Here is a 17,659-nt window from a genome sequence, read left to right on the forward strand (position 1 = left end):
TGTTTCAAATCCCTGTTATCTGTTGTTAAATTTGTAAGTGTTTCTTTCTTTTGCAGGCCATGGCACGGGTTAAGATAGTTGCTCGTCGACAGTATGAGTGCAGAGTCAGACCACATATAGAGGACCAGGCAGGACCTTCATATACTCAGGATCTAGTTCCAGATCCAGCTCTAGAGCAGGTTGATCAGGCTGAGAAACCTGAGCAGTTAGAGGGGTATCCTGAGCCAGCTCTAGCTCAGTCCTCATCAGCTGATTCTAGACTACAGTTTTCAGCTGCTGCATCTTTATCCTATTCAGATCAGGCTGAGTATATACCTTCTCCTTCACCACCACCGGCACAGCATGGCCAGGTCCGAGATAGACCTCTCCTGAGATACTCACGTCTTCAAGTGGTGTATGAGTCGGTGTTTGACATTACTTTCTTCTCCCGGTCAGTCTTGACTCGGGCAGCTTTTGACTACATCAAGTGGCGCGGCATTTCAGCCATTCTGGCACCAGTTACTTATCATGTCTTCCCGCGGCTAGTTCGGCTGTTCTTCCAAAACCTCCAGCAGTCCCGGAGAAATATATCAGATCTATAAACCACCATCGAGGGCTGCCCCATCCAGATCACAGTCGACACATTAACCAGAGTTTCTCAGTGCCCTCATATCTGCCCTCCTGACCTTCATTATCCTATCTTGAGGAGGCCTTCTGACTCAGACATGGCCGCTGCACTGACTGGCCACTATGCAGCTGGTGAGACATTCGCCACACGGACTTATTTGCTTGATGATCTTTGGTTCTACGATTCAGTTTTGTACCGAAATGTATTTATAGCGGACCATAAGATTTAGAGGTGTTCAAACTTCTTGGCTACTTTATATGTTTTCTATAAAGGCCATTGGGTATCTATTTCGGCACTCTACTAGAGTGTCATAATGAAGTTCTATATAGATTACATCAGCAAAGTGAAGCCTAAATGGGCTAAGTACCTTTCATTCGCTCATTTTATTACTCAGATCCTGTGGGACCAGCGTTTCCCTTTCTATCCATAAGAGCATCCTAAGATAGAGGCCTGCAGCTTCATCAAGAAGGACTAGAACAAGAGCCATAATGCTCTTATCAAGAGCCTGGAGGACGATGCTGTCTTAGCAGCTAAGGAGGCGGAGCTTGTAGAGATAGAGGTAGCAGCAGCAACAGTAGTGCCAGCAGAGCATAATTCAGTAGACCCACCAGCGGCTGTGGATATACATATAGATTTTGATCTGGAACGAGAGCCAGCACAGGAGTCACCACATCACTCTCAGGCAGGTCACCATTACATGTCCCAGAGCCTAGTCAAGATGATCATCATTCTCCTAACCCAGTCATACCTGAAGCTCCAGTTCTGACACCTGGCCTAGGAAAACGTATACAGACCTTGGAGGATGTTGTTGTCTCTCTTCGATCCGATGTGACCTCCCTCAGTACTTACGTGGCATCTCTCCGCTCATATGTCATGGCTACACTGTGAGATATATCCAAAAATATTCGGGGATCATGCCCCGCTCACCCGACCTCCTCTGCCGCATCTCTCTATCTCTTTACTCTCATAATTTTTATATATCTGTGATAATTGACTTTTTTATTTATACTGTTATAATATTTTTGCGGCCAGTCTATTGGCCCAGACACTGTGACGTACATTGTTTCTTTTTATGCATGACATTTTTGGATGTCTAGATTTTATATTGATATATCTGTCTGTGATTGACTACATTTATCAAGTGCATCCCCGCAACTTCAGTAAGAGAAAGTACTGCCCAAATATTTTTTTCAGGACCACCATTATTCCTCTCTCCTTAGTTTATTTATTATCCCATTTACACTTACATGTTCACTATGCACTATTATTATCCCTTTTGTTATTTGATAAGTTTTATCTAAGTGCCATTTTTTCAGGACCATAGTTAATCACGAGTTTGGGGGGGTTATACCACCCACTTTGGATACTTGTGTTCCGGCCATTCTTTGACATAGCTGCACTGGTATACTCTTTCCTTTGTTCTCTTTGCACATTGAGGACACTGTGCCATTTAAGTTTGGGGTAATGGGTGTTAATTGCAGTGTTTGTTTGCAATTCAAAATTTTAAGCATAACTTGTGTATTTGAGGGATTTTCTATGATTGGTCTATAACTAGCTATGATTTTGATCTTTTGAGAACTATATTGCTTCTAATTTAAAATTTGTTTGACTTGAAAGTCCAATACTCCTTGTATGCCTTATGGATGCCATTTAGGAGTAAATTTTTTGAAAGATTAATATCTTACTTGCACTTGTGGTCCACATCATCCTGATTTTGTGATTACTTTGAGATTCACTCTAAGATTCTACACTAGCACAGACGCACACTAGCATTCATTTGTGGGGTAAATGCTTTGTTGATTATTGAATTGGTTATATCCCAATTGGGCTAGTAGTGCATTGAAAGCTTTCATTTTGATAAAGGTGGATAACAAACCCTTTTCATTGAGTAGCAGGGATTCTAGCCTCATCAAGTACTGAATTTCTCACGACAAAAGGTGAAGGGCCCAAACTCTAGGTTAATAATTGAACTTAAAAAAAAAAAGTTACAAAAGCAATAAAAAAAAAGTAAGGATTTCTCAAAAAAGGTGAGAAGTGGGAAATGATTAGATGGAGGTTGTTTTGATTTGCAACCTAGTTGATTTGAGCTTATAAGTCCTTAGGGGTGTTTGAACACCTAATGCCTTAAAGCCATCTGGTTTGGGAGTCATTGACCTAACGCTCGACCTTATGGATCACTAGAAAGCTTAATAGATCAACACATTGCACCATGCTTCCATCTTTGATCCTTAGGATTAGAAAATAAATAAATAAATAAAATAATGAGTGAAAAGAATAAGTGCACCTAGAATAATAAAGCTTTAATAAAAGGTCCACTCTTTATTTTGATGATCGATACTAGATTTATGTGCTAGTTTGAAGGTAAAGATGTGATCACTTCTTTAGTTGGCTAAGATAGCAACATATTTGATGCCGGTCCACTCAAAAGGATTCTAGTGTTGTTTTGACTTGCATGATCATTTTCTTGATGTGTAGAGGACCATACTTATTTGTTTGGTGTTGAGATTTTATGAGATTGCTTAGAAAGGGTTGAAAAATTACATACTTGAGGTAGTTTTCTCCCAATGCTTGTTTGCAATATTGGTGCCTCTTTAGTGAGATTGAGCTCAATGTTTGTGGGTATCATTTTTGAAAACCCTCACGAGACTTCACTCGTCCACTAAGGGTAACCTAGGGGTTTAAAAGGCTTGTTGCATGCGCTAAATGCAATCGTGTTCCCTACGAAAGTGGCGTTATCCATTTATTGTTTTCTAGATTCATAGTTGTATAGTTGTTCATTTAATTCCTTTACTTCATAATTCATTTCTGGGGACTAGCAATATTTAAGTTTAGGGGTGTGATGAGCATTGAAAAGTGCGCAATTAAACCCCTTAAGCTTAGGTATTCGAGGACCTTTATCTATCTTATTTTCTCGTCTTAGATTAATTTCATGTTATTGCCCTTTTCAGGAACTTATCTCAAAAATAAGTTAATTCAACCAAATAAGAGCATTAAAGAAGCTAACTCAAGCTAGATGGAAGAAAGGAGCAAAGTGGAAGCAAAATAAAGCAAAGTGTGGAGATTCAGCATGTTCGATCGATCTCAACATCACTTCAATCGATCGAAATAACTTCGATCTGGACACTTCAAGATGGATCCAAGCCCTTGTCCTAATCCAAAAGATTCCACAATGTTCGATCGATCCAACTTCTCTTCGATCGATTGAAAATATTCGATCTTATCCACACCTACCACACCACCTATCACTTTTGTCCCTTTCCTAAAATATCTTCGAGATTTGTCTTTATTCAAAAAGGAGCCACCAAGGATGATCGATCTCTGTAATATTTGATGGATCTCACCTAAGTTCGATCGATCTTACCACAGTTTGATCAATAGAACCTCCTCAAGTCCGAAAAAAAAAAAAAAAGGTTTCAGCTTATTAAAAGTTGTCTCATTGTGCAATCATTAGAGGAGCCCTTGGGCACGAGTTCAGACCATTGGGTGTGACACTTGAGCCTCCTATATAAGGATTTTGAGCCATTTTTACACATAGCTTGGAAGATCTTCAATACACAGAATACAAAGAGATATACTTAGAAACATTCTTAGAGAGGAAGAAAAGAGAGGAGGAGAGGCTAGAGACACATTTTTGGGAGTTCTTCCATTCTTTTAGGGTTTCCATCAAGAAGGAGGTCATTCCTACCATGGAGATAGCCCTTGAGGGTTGGATGGCTAGTTTAATGAGTGGTTAAACATCTTCTTGGGGCTAAAGTTAGCCCTAAGCATGCCTTTTAGACTCTAATGCTTTGTATTTTGAGGGGATTTGTGCTGTAATCTTGTCTTGACACTTATTTTATATATGAATCATGTTTATTCAATGATTTATGTGGTTTAATACTTCCAATTGATCATTTCATTCTATCCATATGTCTATGTATGCTAGAATAGATGTTCATGTGTTTATCTCTAGTTTTTGTGTTATTGATGCATGTCCATGTGTGTTGATGCTATGGATGTAGAGATTGTCAAGGCATAGTGCCTAATAGAATAATATTATGGTTTATTTGATGGTTCATACTCATGTCTTGATGGATTGTGCGTCTCCCTTAGTTTATTTAGTTTAATTTTCATGCCTTTAGCTTAGTTGTAGTGTAGTTGCCTTATTTGTTTGATTGGAGGACAATCCATGCTTGTTGTTTGATGTTCCATGCTTATGAATGCAAGTAGTATTATTCTCTAACCATGTGATACGTTTGGATTATGAGCTTAAAGGAAGAATTAATGGCTTAGTTTGGTGTATTGTGCTATTCACTAGGTTGCTTAGACAATATATGCTTAATTGGTCATCTATACTTGTTGAAACAATCAATCACACACTCTCAAATTGCAACACATGTTTCCCCTCATTAATTATACATTGAATGTCGAGAATGGTGATGTTTAGTGGTGAACTCTAGACTCCAAGACTTCACTTATTTTAAATTGCTTATTTTACATTAAACTTGTTTAGCTTAGTTTGTAGTCTAATCAACCTAACACACCATCTCTTGATCACTCAACCTACAAACCCTATACGTTGTTTCCATTGCTAGTGCACCCATAATCCCTTGGGATGATCCCTACTCACCCTAGCTATATTTTTAGTTAGAGGTAGTAGTGGCATTTATAAATTTAAAACTTGGTCACACTATTTTGCACAAATTTCGTTGTACCCGATGACGCACACCAACTTTTTGGTGCGGTTGCTGGGGATTGAATTGGCAACGCCGTGTTTTGGAAACAATAAGAATTAGTACTCTTTTGATCTTGTCTTTACTTTACTTTATTTTTAGTTATTTATTGTGTTTGTTCTTATTTGGCTAGGTAAATTGAGCAAAGGAGAATTAAAAGCAAGGAAGCCAAGTGAAGCTAAGCAAAAGTAAAAAGGGATAAAAATAACTAAATTTGTGCAAAATTGTGCGGCCAGGTTTTAAATTTTGAAATGCCACTACTACCTCTAACTAAAAATATACCTAGGGTGAGTAAAGATCGTCCTAAGGGATTGTGGGTGCACTAGCAATTGAAACAACGTATAGGGTTAGTAGGTCGAGTGATCAAGAGATGGTGTGTTTGGTTGATTAGACTACAAACTAAACTAAACAAGTTCAATGTAAAATAAGCAATATAAATAAAATTTAGAGAAAACAAGAGAGTGAAGTCTTAGGGTCTAGAGGTCACCACTAAACATCGCCATTCTAGACATTCAATGTATAATTAATGAGGAGAAACATTTGTTGCAATTTGAGAGTGTGTGATTGATTGTTTCAACAAGCATGAATGACAAATTAAGCATATATTGTAAAAACAACCTAGTAAATAGCACAATACATCAAACTAAGCCTTTAATCCTTCATTTAAGCTCACAATCCAAACGTATCACATGGTTAGAGAATAATACTACTTGTATTCATAAGCATGGAACATCAAATAACAAGCATGGATTGTCCTCCCATCTAACAACTAAGGCAACTATACTACAACTATGCTAAAGGCATGGAAATTAAACTAAATAAATTAAGGGAGAGGCACAATCCATCAAGATATGAGTATGAACCATCAAATAAACCATAATGGCATTCTATTAAGCACTATGCCTTGACAATCTCTAGATCCATAGCATCAACACACATGGACATGCATCAATAACACAAAAACTAGAGATAAACACATGAACATCTTTTCTAGCATACATAGACATATGGATAGAATGAAATAATCAATTGGAAGTATTAAGCCACACAAATCAGTGAATAAACAAGATTTATATATAAAATAAGTGTCAATACAAGATTACAACACAAATCCCCTCAAAATACAAAGCATTAGAGTCTAGAAGGCATGCTTAGGGCTAACTCTAGCCCCAAGAAGATGTTTAGCCACTCATTGAAGTAGCCATCCAACCCTCAAGTGCTATCTCCATGGTAGGAATGACCTTTTTCTTGATGGAAACCCTAGAAGAATAGAAGAACTCCCAAAAATGTGTCTCTAGCCTCTCCTCCTCTCTTTTCTTCCTCTCTAAGAATGTTTCTAAGTATATCTCTTTGTATTATATGTATTGAAGATCTTCCAAGTTATGTGTAAAAAAATAGCTCAAAATCCTTATATAGGAGGCTCAAGTGTCACACCCAATGGTCTGGACTTGTGCACAAGGGCTCCTCCAATGATTGCACCATGAGACAACTTTTAATGAGCTAGAACTAATTTTTTTTTTCGGACTTTTGGAGGTTCGATCGATCGAACTGTGGTGAGATTGATCAAACTTAGGTGAGATCCATTAAATGCTGTAGAGATCGATCATCCTTGGTAGCGCCTTTTTTGAATAAAGACAAATCTCTAAGATATTTTGGGATATTTTGGGAAAGAGACAAAAGTGGTAGGTGGGGTGGTAGGTGGGTTTAAGATCGAATATTTTCGATCGATCGAAGAGAAGTTGGATCAATCGAACATTTTGGAATCTTTTAGATAAGGGCAAGGGCTTGGATCCATCTTGAAGTGTCTCGATTAATGTTGCTTTGATCGATCGAAGTGATGTTGAGATCGATCGAACATGCTGAATCTCCACACTTTGCTTCATTTTGCTTCCACTTTGCTCCTTTCTTCCATCCAGCTTGAGTTAGCTTCTTTAGTGCTCTTATTTGGTTGAATTAACTTATTTTTGTGATAAGTTCCTGAAAAGGGCAATAATATGAAATTAGTCTAAGACGGGAAAATAAGATAAATAAAGGTCCTAGAATACCTAAGTTTAAAGGGTTTAATTGTGCACTTTTTAGCGCTCATCAGTATGATAACATCCTTCCTAAACTATGGACTATCAAAATTCTCAATATGTATGTTAATTACACATGAAGTCAGAAACTAAGCTATAGTCCATCAAAGGTTTCCCTAAGCCATGAACTATCAAAATTTCCATACAATATGCCCTTAAAAGCTATTTCATAATCTCATCTCCATTTTCACTATGAAGATGTAAGCAATATAATTATAAGAAAATACAATCTAAGACAGGATAATAAGTTTAAAATAATCATTTATTGAAATGAAGAGCAATTACAACTTGTGTAAATCTCTAAACTATGAAATTATAATATACATACTTCATTCCCCAAATTAAAATACAACTAGAGTATATTTACATGGAAAGGCTTTATCAACTCCCTAGGAATGGAGTTAGTTACCCATAGCAACAAGGGAGGAAGAGGTTAAAGAACTCAGCCCCTCCATTTCGCCACTTTCAGAAAATACCACAAAAGCTCTCAAAAACTTAATATTTCTCTCTCTAGGAATATTTCTCCAAAAATTCAGTAATCAAAATCCCCTTTACAAGGATGCAATCTCACCTAAAATAGACAAAATATCCTACAAAAAACCCTCAATTTTGTGGTCAATGCTAGCATTGGTTAAAACAAGGAAGCCCATGACTTGCTGTCTGCAAACTGACTGGCGCCCGCAGGGATTGGCGGGCCCCCGCGGCGTGTTGTGGTGCTCTCTTCCACGTGCAACAAGGGGCATCCTGGGGCTGTTGTGGTAACTGCGGGCACCCGTAAGAACTGGCGGGGCCCCGCGGAGTCTGGAGGCTATTAGAATAAATTTCTTTCATTCTATGAAATTCAATGCCTCGAGCATAACTTGGCGGGCGCCCATAGGATTTGTGCATGAGGCTGGCGGGCACCCACAATGGTGTAACCTGGGCTCAACACTTCTTCTCCTAAATTGACCTTGGCCTTATCCCAATGACTCTATCTTCCTTCTTGGGCTCTGCAGAATGTATCCATGAGTTTATTGGACCAAATTTGCCTAGTATCCATGTAGAGCCCCGGCCCAGCATGCCTTGTTCTTCAAGAACCCACTAAACATCATTTTTATTTCTTTTTGGGAAACAAACCTGAAAATTCACAAAAACACAAAACTGAAGATAATCTATATAAAATGATCAAATAATGGACTTAACTAATGCAATTAAGGGAGTTTGAATATGCAATATTCGGCACTTATCACACCCCCAAACTTACGTTTTGCTAGTCTCATAGCAAAACTAGGATGAACTGCTTAATGAAATGACGACAATCCTCCTCTTTTGTGAGAGTGACGGTTGCATTTAGCGCATGCGACAAGTCTTTTAAACCCATAGGCATCCTTTAGAGGACGAGTGAAGTCTTGTAAGGGTTTAATAGGAATGTTACCCACAAACATCAAACATGGTGCATATAGATGCATAAAGCTCATTAGCAAATTCGAAACATAAAGAACATTGGAGATAAAATCATCATGAAGACTACCTTGTGTATATGGAGCATTGATAGAACAAAATGGCTATTTAACTTTCAACTTCCAAGTATTATCATCATAGTCTATATAAATACTTCAATTGTCAAATCTATAATAGAAATCATCTGTGGCTTCATTCAAAGTGAACCGGATTCTCAATATGCAGAATTTGCCCTCTTTTTCCAATTTTAAGAACACAAGCTTTCAAATTATTGACTTTCCTTTTAAATAAGGTCCCTAAGGTATGATTTTATTCAAAAAAAAATTTTAGGTGGTTGTGCAATGTCTAAGTCCCTTAAGCTTTCTAACTAACCCATGTAACAAGTGTTAGGCCAACAACTCCCAAACCAGACGGCTTTAGGGTGTTAATTATAAGGACACTCCAAGGGCTTAATAACTTGAGTTAGCAAGGTTACGAACTCAAACAAACCATATTTATTTATTTTTTTTTTTTTAATGACCGTGCAATGTCTAAGTCCCTTAAGCTTTCTAACTAACCCATATAGTAAGTGTTAGGTCAATTGCGACGGCCCAAGTTTTTCAACCCGGTGCGTCAGCAATGAACCGAAAGTTGATCCGAAATGCGGAAGCAAAAGATGAAACCATAGTCCTTTGAGATATAAATCATCTCTAAGACACTAATGTGACATTCCATGAAGTCACAAAACTCAAAGAAAACAAAAGCGGAAACAAAGGTCAAAACGGGCAAAAACTGTCAACCAAGGGGCAGAATGGTCAATTCACAATAAAAAAGAGATACTTGACTCTAAACAAGTGAAACAAGATGAAAAAAAAACCTAATCTAGTCTTTTCACAACATTTCAAGAGGTTCTAAGAACTTTGGCCAAGAATCTCACAAGAATGTCATTTCCCGGTTTAAGCGAAAACTGACACTGTCTCACTCAAACTTGAATAACTCCCCCTGTGATTTGAATTTGAGAATAAAATTGGTACCATTGGCAATCTGACTCAAAATCCAAGAATTTAAGCTCAAGAATCACCCCATTTGGATTAGAAATGAAGATGTTATGACCGTTTGAAGTATGAACAATAGTGCTAAAACAAAACTGAAGAAGCAGCTGAATGAGGGCTATTTCGGTTGACCGAAATAGAGTTTCGAATGACCGAACTGGACAAAAACTCTTCAAAAACATATTTTTGAGGGGAGGTTGTTTTGGTAGACCAAAATAGACCATCGGTCAATCGAAATAGGTCCAAATAGCAAAAATGGCTATTGGAACAAGTGTTTTACTGGCAATGAAGTTCCCAAAAGCCATCAGTCAACCAAACTAGCATTTCGGACGACCAAAATGACTCAAAATGGTGCTAAAGGACCTGTTATGAGCAAGAAATCTTGAGGCTTCACCCAATCCTCAAACCTCAACATGAAATTGGTCCAAAAATAAGAGCTATGTAAGCATGCTAACAAGTGTACTTTAAGTATTAAAGTGTGTTACCATGGCCCATGGCCTCATTACATAACATTTACTCCAATTCACATGCCAAACCTCCAAGTTAGAAAAATTAAATTTCAAAGGCAAAACTTAGAATTTAAATGCATACACTTGAACTTTAAAGTTTGTGGCCCTTGGCCTCATGTCATACATATCAATTAGGTTCCAAATAGTGTATCTAAGTACAATTTACATATAATAAAGCAAAAAGAGCATATTGAACCTGACTAAGTGTTACAACATCAAAAGTAAAACTTAAACATGCTAACACTTTAAAAGAAACTTCAAATATCCAAACCACCCAAGGCAAATGCAAATCTCCCAATCTTGAATCTTGTACCTGAACAATACCACCAGTAACTTGGGGGTGAGTAAACAAGTTTACTTGTAGGGAATGAGCATGCATAAACTCAATTTCTTATAGATTTTTACATTAACATAAAACAATTCAAAAGAATCATACCACCTAACGTCTATGTCAAAGGTGAGACTCAGGGAGCATCCTAAGCTACCTTAAAGCATTTATAGCATGATTCACATCATTCATGCAATTTACACAACACAGAGCATGCTATACAAAGCAACAAGACATATCAAAGTTATCAACTTGAAATCTAAAATGCAATAACAACTAAATATAGCGATTTAGTATAATTAGAATTTCTAATACCACACATCAAGACATAGATTCTCAAAGTTATCAACTTGAAATCTAAAAGTGTGAAAAACAACTAATATGGGTCATACCACCTAACGTCTATGTTCCAATTGAATTTATAGGATCATTCCTAAGCTACATTTGAATAATATAACATAATATACTTAACAACATCAAGGTTTATAATGATTCGTCAAAAATAATAAAACATGAATGTACTTAACCACATTAAAAGCATGCTATGATTCAGTCAAAATCATAATGCATAAATGTACTTAACAACATTAAATCGCCAATAACCAAAACCACAAGTCATAATTAAACATTGGTTGTAAACTTGGAATTGAATGCGAAATCAAATAATGGAATACTTGGACATCACGTCTCAGACTAAACTAAGATCAAAATAGTTATTGTGACGGCCCAAGTTTTTCAACTCGGTGCATCAGTGATGAACCGAAAGTGATCCGATAACGGATCCAAAATGCGAAAGCTAAAGGTAAACCAAGGTCTCTGGAGATAGGAGTCACTCCTATAACACAAATGTGATCCTCCATGAGGTCACGGAACTTAAAGAGGAAAAAAACTTAAACAAAGGTCAAAAAGGACAAAATTTGCTATCCAATGGGCAAAAAGGTCAATTCACCATTAAATGAGAAACTTGACTCCAAACAAGTCAAAAAAGGTTAATACAACCTAATCTAATCATTTTAAAACATTCCAAGAGGTTCTATAGACTTTGGCTAAGAATTCCACAAAATGCGCCGTCCCGGCTGAAGTGAAAACTGACACTGCTTCACTAAAACATACATAACTCCCACTGTGTTTTGAATTTGAGAATGGGATTGGTACCATTGGAAGTTTGACTCAAAATCCTTGAGTTTAGGCTGAAGAATCACCCCATTTGGATTAGAAATGAAGAAGTTATAACCCTTTGAAGTCGGATGATCAGTGCTGAAACTCAACAGAAGCAAGGCTCGGGTTCTAGCTATTTTGGTCTACCGAAATGAAGTTTCAGACGACTGAAATAAAGATGCTAAGACCTGAAATCATGAAGAAAAGGTTCCAATTGCTTCGATAGACCGAAATAAAGGTTCGGTCGACCGAAATGACCCCTGAACAGTGTATTTGGCTACTGGAATGTGATGTTACTGTGCAAACACAAAACCATTTAACATCGGTCGACCAAAATGGAGTTTCGGTCGACCAAAACACCTCAAAAACCTACTGCTGAACCTACGATGAGCCTAAGGTGTTAAAGTACTACCTCAACTTTGAATCTCATGATACTTTAATTCAAAATGGATGTGTAAAACTGATTTTTCATGAATTTTGAGAATGTAAACATGTCAACAAGATTGATAAGAGTAAATGAATATAAAACAATGGCCCATGGCCTCATACACTTCATTTACAAGATTTTGACTTCTCAACCCTCAAAATTTTATTAAAAGACATTTGAAACAAAACTTTGTAACCAAAAGTGTCTAAGTACAAAAGTAGACATGTTTGGCCCATGGCCTCATTACATACATGCTTAAAATGTCAAAAGTGATTACTAAACATCTTTACACATCAAGGAAATTAAATAATATTCAAAAGTACCATACATACATGGTATACAAAATGTAACTTCAAAAGTTAAGCATGCTAATCACTTACATGTTAATATACAAAAATGCTTTAATAAGCTCAAAAGCTTCTAAGGATGATGAGCATCCATGAACATAGTCTCTTTACCTGAAAAAAAACCCAAAAAACTAGGGTGAGTAATCAAGTTACTCGTAGGAGAAGCATATGCGTATACCCTAAAGTTTCAATATCATTGCAAGATCAATATAAACGAATACAAGGGAGCATTCCACTTAACGTCTATGTTCAAGGTGTGCTAAGGGATCATCTTAAGCTAACTTGAATGATTCTTTAGCAATACAAATCAATATCAATGTACTTAACAACATTAATTCGCCAATAACAAGAATTTTAAGCTACAATTAAGCATTGGTTGTCAACTTGAAATTTAATGCGAAAACAAGTAATGGAAGACTTGGACATCACGTCTCGGACTTAACCAAGATTAATATGATTATTCCGGGCACTAATCCGCTGGGAAGACCACCCTAGTGCGCACTATCTCAATTGGGGAGAACTCATACCTCCCGCACTAAAGCCAAACTTTAGCCATGTCACATGTAACAATGTCCCAAGAGATTCCAAAATATATATCAAGTTCAAAACTTATATATATATAATAAGGCATACAAACCACCTTCCATACACAAGTATTTTGAAACCATACAAACCATGTCTTAGGGTTCCAAATCGAGAATGCATGCCAAATGACAAATTCATATCATGATATTATGCACAATACAATATCACAAATTTATCAATTCAAGTCATGCCTCAATAACAAGCTCTATATAATAATTATCAACATTTAGCAATAGGCTCATAAATTAATCACAATTTATAATTCACAAGAATATAGAATTATTATTACAAAAATATAGCAATTCAAGTCAATAAGAATTACTTATAACACTAATAATTCTACTAGAGTTCCATATTACTACCACATGTGAATTTACTAGAATTTAGCATCTACTAAATTATATAATCCTTCTACACATGGTTTATACATATCATACATGCTTAAATCAATAAATCTTAAGTCAAGAAGTGAGGGTTTCCTATAATATGCAATATTATCATATCAAAAGCATGTACACAATATATATTAAACCACAAGGACTATAAAACACTTAGAATATAAACATACTACCACCCCTACCTCAATAGAGAATTGAATCTCTATAATCCAAGCTACCAAGCACAAAGTGAAAAACTAGGTTAGGATTCTTTAAGAGGAGAGTGAAAGGAATCTTTTTTCTCCTAAGGTCAAAAGTCTAGGGTGAGTGGAAGAGTGCCAAAAGTGAAGTCAAAGCTCTTTACTAAGCTTTCTCTAATGGAGTCTTTGCTAGGGTTATGAAGAATAAGTGTAAAAGATGAAGGAGAAGGTGAAAATGGTAAGTGGAGTGTCTAGAGAACCTCCACTCACTATGTGCTCTTACACTACCTCTCTCTCACACACATGCAAGACTAAATCTTGAGCTTACACTTGTTACCAATCCAATGCCTCTTCCAAGATTTAATCCTAGACCCACACTTGTCAACAATCAATGGTTACATGTGCACCAATCCTAGGCCAACACATGGATGACTCTCCACCTTCCAATTGTCAAGAAACTATGGTACCAAGTCTCTCCACCCAATTGCCAACAAGTGGCACCATGAGAATGTGACACTTGTCACATTTTTCAAAAATTGCAAAATGGTCATTTTTCAAAATATCTTTCAAAATAAATTGCAAAAAGGTCCCTTAAATGAAAAATAATTATTTTACATAACTATACTAAAACCCCAAAAGTTAAGAATAATTACACTAAAGTATGCATTCATGCCCTTTACAAGAAAAGTACTAATCTAGCATGCTTTTTAAGAAAGTTAAAAATACCAATGTTATGGAAATCAAATACCATGAATGCATGCAAAACCGGAATCAAATCCGAGTACAACAAGTGAGGTTATGCAAGGAAAAATGAAAAACGGGAAAAAGACGAAATAGAGAAAAGACGAAAAAATAAAATCACCGAAAGTGGAAAATGACAAAAAAGACCAGGTCATTATAGTTATTTCGGGCACTCACCCGCTGGAAAGACCACCCTAGTGTGTACTATCTCAAATGGGGAGAACTCATACCTCCTGCACTAGAGCCAAACTCTAGCCATATCACAGTAACAATGTCCCAAGTGACTCCAAAATCAACAAATAAGTTCAAAACTTATACATACTTAATTAATGCACGAAACCACCTTCCATGCACAGGTAAGTTGAAGCCATACAATCCATGCTTTAGAGTTTCAATTCTAAAATGGCATAAATAATGTCAAATACAAAGTGTGCAATTCATTACACAAGACAATATTATATTCAATATTGGAAATATGTTCTCATGAATATAATTTTAATAACAATGTTACTCAACGCTTAAAACATAACCAAGTGACCATACAACAAGTCCAAATCCATGATTTAAATATAGAAACAACTTCCACAACACAATTAAATACATGGAACAATTAGATAAAATTTAATTAAATAAAAATAATTAAATACTCTAGATTTCAAATCTATCCCAAATGGCCTCAGTTTAGTATATGCTGAGGGACATAGCATGGTTATCAACAATATCAAGTTAAAAATCCAATTAAGTGACTATAACACTTAAAATGAAATTAACTAAACTATCTAATTAATTTCCTCTAGATTTTAAATCAATTCCAAATATTCTCAAATTTACATATGTTAAAGAACATACTAAGGCCTAATTTAATATCACATTACAAGTCAATTTCATGCCAATTACGACCATGTTAAGTAAACTTTCACCAAAGAAAAATATTAAATAAAAGTCTCAATACTTATTCAAATGTCCTCAATTTAATATATGATAATAAACATATCATGACCTAATTTAACAGCATGCCACAATCTGATTCCAAGCTATAGACAATCATATAAATTAAATCATATACAAAGAAATAATTAAATAAAATTTCTAGATTATGAACAAAAGCATGCATGCAAGTTGTATAAGTATCAATAGCATGCAAGACAATAAGAAATTGAAACTATAACACCCCCTACCTCCATTTGAGATGAAATCTCAAATCCCCACCAAAATGAAATGGCTCCGAATCCGACGAAACTTCTAGGTTTTGTCAGGAACAACAAGGTGAAATTAAACTCCAAAGAGGACATACCAAAATCTAAACTTGACCTCAAACCTGAACTCAAAAAATGGCCAAAAACGGATTCTAATAAGGGGGAACGATGCACGTAGTCGAGGCAAGCATAAAACACTAAGGCACTACGACTTTTTACTAAAGGGAAGTGGCAGAGAGAAGGGTGGTAGTCCCTTAGTTTCCATGGCTACCGGCCAAGAGAGAGGAGAGAGAGGGAGAGAAAAAAATAAACCTCCTATTTATAGAAAAACCCTAAAAGTGCCCCGAAAGGGCCCTATCGGGTCCGAAAAAGTGAAATTTGAGCAGACACGCTCAAACGGAAAAACTCGGTGAATGAAAAAGAACCAAAATGAGAAAATATCAACAACTGAAGAAACGGCGCTGAAAACCAAGTCCCAAGCAAAGAGATATGACCCTAACAAGTTTGGCGGCAACCGGGGTCAGAAACCCTAGAGAAAAACAACCAGCAGGAAATTCTAAGAATACACGACTCGATGAAAAGTGAAAATGAATCACGCACGAGGATCCAGGCTCAAAACAAGGCATTTAGTAATAACTTTCATTAATTGCACAATGGCCCCTCCAAAAAGTGAAAATTGCAAAACTAGCCCATAATGAAAATATATTCCAAAAATATTTTCTTAAAAACCCCTGAAATAAAATATCTCCAAAAGATATTTATGAAAAACACCCCAAGAAAAGAAAAAGATTTCTGAAGAACTATGCATCCATGCCCCTATAGACACCAGGAGCAACTAAAGTACTTTACTGCAAAAGTAAAGATACGTATTTCATGGAAACCACTTAGAATGAAGATACTGAAGTCAAAAACCAACTCTGAACACAAAAAGTGAAGTTGTGCCAAAAGTGACAAACGGGAAAAAGACAAAATAGGGAAAAGGACGAAAAGTAAATAGTGTCCGAAAATGAAAATGTTGAAAGGACACGGTCCCTAAAGGAAGTTGTCAATCCAAGGAAAAGAGTTTGAAAAATCATTCCCGAGCACTCGAGATGACACTAAGTGACAAGAAACTGAGCTCAGAAAGGAAAAAAAAAATATATATATCTGTGAAAATCTAAGAAAAAAAAAAAAAGGAAGGAAAATGACCGGGTCATTACATCAACAACTCCCAAACCAGATGGCTTTAGGGTGCTAAGTGTAAGGACACTCAAAGGGCTTAATAACTTGAGTTAGCAAGGCTATGAATTTAAACTCAAAAAGTGCCCCGAATAAGCCCCGCCGGGTCTAAAAAAGTGGAATTCGTGCAGACGAGCTCAAATAGCAAGACTCCATGAACCAAAAAGAACCAAAATGAGAAAATATGAACAACAAAAGAAACGGCGTCAAAAACTGAGTCCCGAACAAAGAGATATACCCTGAACAAGTTCGGTGGCAACCGGGGCCAAAGACCCTAAAACTAGAAAAAAACAATCAGAAGGAAATTCTAAGAGTACGTGACTTGATGAAATGTGAAAATAAATCCCGTATGAGGATTCAGACTCAAAACGAGACATTTTTGCAATAACTTTCATTAATTTCACAATGGCCCCTCCAAAAAGTGATAACTGCACTAATGACCCAGAATGAAAAAATCTTCCAAAAATATTTTCATAAAAACCCCTGAAATAAAATATTTTCAAACGATATTTATGAAAAACACCCCAAGAAAAGAAAATGTTTCTGAAGAACTGTGCATCCATGCCCCTATGGACACCGGGAGCAACCAGAGTACTTTTCCACAAAAGTAAAATTACGTATTTTATGAAAACCACAAAGAATAAAGATATGTGAAGTCAAAAACCAACTCCAAACACAAAAAGTGAGGCTATGCCAATAAAGTGACAA

This window comes from Cornus florida, unplaced genomic scaffold, assembly GCF_030987335.1.
Source record: "Cornus florida cultivar Cherokee Brave unplaced genomic scaffold, ASM3098733v1 CherokeeBrave_3.0.0_Hap2_Chr01, whole genome shotgun sequence".
Classification (NCBI taxonomy): domain Eukaryota; kingdom Viridiplantae; phylum Streptophyta; class Magnoliopsida; order Cornales; family Cornaceae; genus Cornus; species Cornus florida.